Below are 3977 nucleotides of genomic sequence, written 5' to 3'. Positions count from 1 at the left end.
ACCAAAATCCTACAGAACCCCTGTGTGCTTAGCTGAATATAACCACACAGAGAACACAGAACATAGACTGCTTCAAATAAAGGAATGTCGACACTCAGTATGTAAAAATCTAAATAAATGCAATCTGTCTTAAACTCTTGTGGCTGCGTTTACATGTTTCAAAGTTAACTATAAACCTAAAAATGTACATGCAAAACTATTTTCTAATCCCTTTATTTAAACTGCATGACTTTCTATCATTCATCCTTCCATTGTCTCCACCTGCTTGACCTGGAAGGGCCAAAGAGGGCTTGGTGCGCCTGGTCAGAGGTTTGTTTCCTATTAGAAGCTGCTGGTGAAAACAGCCACACCCAGAATCTCCTCCTCAGCTTAAGTCATCAGAGGCATTTGGCTGGCAGGCGCCCAGCCTTGGTCAATGGAGTTTTTCTCACTTTAAAGGACATTTTTGCTGATATCTGCACATCTCTGCTGTGCACACATCAGGGAACCTGTAATTCCATGGTTCCTTCTGCAGAATCCTACATAAACCTGGCTGATGGTTTATTCCTTTGGCTGGGATTAAGTATTGGATGGACCAACAGTAACCTGTATGTTTGGACCCTTAGGTCCAGGGACATGTAGTAGACTTCTCTCTGCCAGTGAGCACGCTGTCTCTCTAGTGTCACCATCCAAAATGGAGGATGACAGAGGATGTTTGTGCTAGTTGTGGGGTTTTAAGATATATATGACATCCCAGAGTTTCCTTCCTGAAACTCCTCCTCTTCTGCTGCTGGAACCAGGGTTAGCACAATATATCATTGAATCTATAGTTATAGTTATTCAGTCCTTCATGGCTGGTCCAACTCTACTAAGAGGCCTCCTTGATTCAGTGCAGGTGGTGGGAGACAGGAGAACTCTGGCTAAAATGGACAAAGTCTCCCTATTGGTGCTTGAAGCTGCTGCTGAACTGTAGAGCTATCTCAGTGACAGACTGCAGAAAGGAGTGATATCACAAATCCTTCCTACCTGCAGCTATTGGAATTTATAGCCATCACCGCTCCCAACAAACTCAATGTGTGCACTTATATGCTGGTATTTTTCCAGCATGTAAGTGCATGTAGCTGCAATTTTTGCAGTTTTTACTGACTTTAAAGAATATTTCTGCTGATATCTGCATATCTCTACTGAAGCAGTTTTTGGTAACACTTTATTTGATGAGGTGTGAATAAGTCTGACATGACACCTGTCATAAACATGAGTAAGTCTTTATGAATATTTATGACTGTTGTCATGAAGTGTGTTTCAGTAAATCATGACACTTTTAATACAAAGTTGGCATTTAAAATATTTTATGACAACTTGACATTAATCTAGATCAGTGGTGCTCAGTCGGTCCTCGAGGCCCGGCATCCTACATGTTTTAGTTTTCTTTCTGGTGGTAGTAACAATCTTTTCAGCATGTCAATGTTCTTCTGAGGCTTTCTAATGAAACATCATTTGATCCAGGTGTGTTAAACCAGGGAGAGAACTAAAATATGTAGGATGCCGGCCCTTAAGGACTGACCATGGGCACCACTCACTGATCTAGACAGAAATGTCTTTGTTGTGACAACTTTTCATTAACTTAGACAAAAATGTCTTTGACAACTTGATATTAACCAAAAATCATTATGTCATAAATATGTCATAATAGTAGTCATTACAATGTTATTAAGTGTTATTATACTGTCAAAAGCGTTAACAAAACAGTAATTAATATTTCCCCCTACTTGAAATAAAGCGGAACAAGAAGGACCAACAATAATGATTTCATTAAGCTTTATTACACTGTCAAACAGAGTCATTAATAATTCCTCTTACATCAAGTGGAACAAGTAGCACCAGTTATGAAGATGTCATTAAGTGTTACTACAGTGTCAAGTGCTATATTAACATAGTCATTAATATTAACTTTCACCTTAAGTTAAGTGAAACACACTGAACTACTTATAACTACCATCATAGCTGTAGAACAAACCCTTTGTACATTGGAATAAAACAAAAGATAACTTGTTCTTCAAACAGAGGGTTTAACTTCTGGTCAGTATATGGTTACTCTGAAATACTAATTGATAAACTAAAACAGAATTACATATTCTTTAACTTAAGAAAATAGGTTTTTTCAACAGTAAAATTTTTTGCTTCAGACATCTCCTTTGTAATAGTCTTCCTGTAATGCTCTGAAAACAGGAGATCTTCTTCTTGTCTTCATTTCCCGGAAGAAACTGCAGTAGCTGAGGTTACCGGCAAGAGGGACCACTATGGGGATGGCATCCACCAAACACCGCAAACAAAAACCCTTTAAAGCGCCAGATGCAGTGAGACAAACCAAACTCAGGAATCACAGCACGCAGAAGAGGAAGACACAGTCACGAGACCAACAGAGTCACCATCACCATCACCATCACCACACCAGCACCTTCACCGGACCAACACCGTCACCGGACCAACACCGTCACCGGACCAACACCGTCACCGGACCAACACCGTCACCAGACCAACACCTTCACTACACCAACACCTTCACCACGCAAACACATTTTAACCCAAAGATTATAAATAACAAAAGATAAACTGAGCTCATAAAAGAGGTCAAAGGAACAAAACTGAACTCAGGCAAAAATGTAAACAAACTGGCTGCACAAACAAACATAACTGACCTCACAAAGAAATGACAAACAGAAGTAGATATGGTGGCTGATCAGACCAATTAAGACACAATAGGGGCAACTAAACAGGATACAATTACAAATAACACAAAATAACCAACAGTACAGCTAAGTTTGGCTAAACTAAAGACACAAAAATTAAAATCAAAAATATTAAAGTTTAAATATTAATATTTACTTAAATACTTATCTAAACAAAGAAACTACAAATTCCCCTGCCAGCAGAAACTAGTGGTTCAGTCCAATCAGCATTAAGCCTGCTGAGCCCTGGCCCCCATCTTTGTCTGACCACTCCAAGGCAGGTAAGTACCGGCAAARCAAAGRGTTAGTCTTAACCAAACAAATTRAACTTTAAGTTGATATAAATACATATGTTAACTAAATGTGCACGCTAACAAAAAGAACAAATGTATCCGAATCAACTAATAATTGTTTTACTGAAACTAAAGTGTTGTTGTGTTTGTATGAAAAATAAATTGTGCATAAAACRGTTACCGTCTGCTGACTTCAATGTGTGGAAATGGGTTTGGCCATCAGACACCAATGCTGCTTGCAGCTTGAATTTATATTCTATGTTTGTGTGAACCTTCTTGATTTGATTGCCTGTCACTATGATGATGTTGATGTTGCACTGAAACTTCCCCAGAGAGGGACAATTAAGTTATTTTGACAGTTATTATTTTCTCTGTTACATTTCACAGATAAAGCATATATTGAGTTTTTTAATAAAAATATGAATATTGGTGTCCAAATTTTCATATTGCAATCTTTCTGGAAGAGTTTAAAAAAAACCTCCAAAAAAACATTTCTACTTGGGATTATTTCTAACGGAAAGGTTCAATATTATTGAATGTTTWTGTTAGTCATGAATTTAATCTAAGTATCAATGTAATGATCTTTGTTTCGTCTTTGCTTTATAGTTTCCTTGTATCTATTTCAGCATCCTATCGTAATCATTCACCTTCCTTAAGTTTGYATAGCTGCTGTCTTCCACAGCTGCTCCTTATTCCATAACAAATGTATTTGAATTCAATGTCATTTTCTCCTTATTGCTCAGTAGAAGGTCACTGGTTTTTATTGWTTTTGCTGGTTTCCCATGCTGGTCAWAGTGGCTTTATATGATCCTTCTCATTGATGACACAAAGCTGCATGACAAGAATGAACTAGAAATAACTCACTGATCCTAACCCTGATGTACAGCAAACTCACTGGAACATCATTCAGACTGCAGAAGCTTTCTAATTGTTTCCAAAAACACAGAGCAGCCAGCATCAAATCCAAAGGAATCAT

The sequence above is a fragment of the Poecilia reticulata genome, linkage group LG7 (assembly GCF_000633615.1).
Source record: "Poecilia reticulata strain Guanapo linkage group LG7, Guppy_female_1.0+MT, whole genome shotgun sequence".
Classification (NCBI taxonomy): domain Eukaryota; kingdom Metazoa; phylum Chordata; class Actinopteri; order Cyprinodontiformes; family Poeciliidae; genus Poecilia; species Poecilia reticulata.
The sequence above is the reverse complement of the archived record's forward strand: the minus strand, read 5'-3'. Positions refer to the sequence as shown.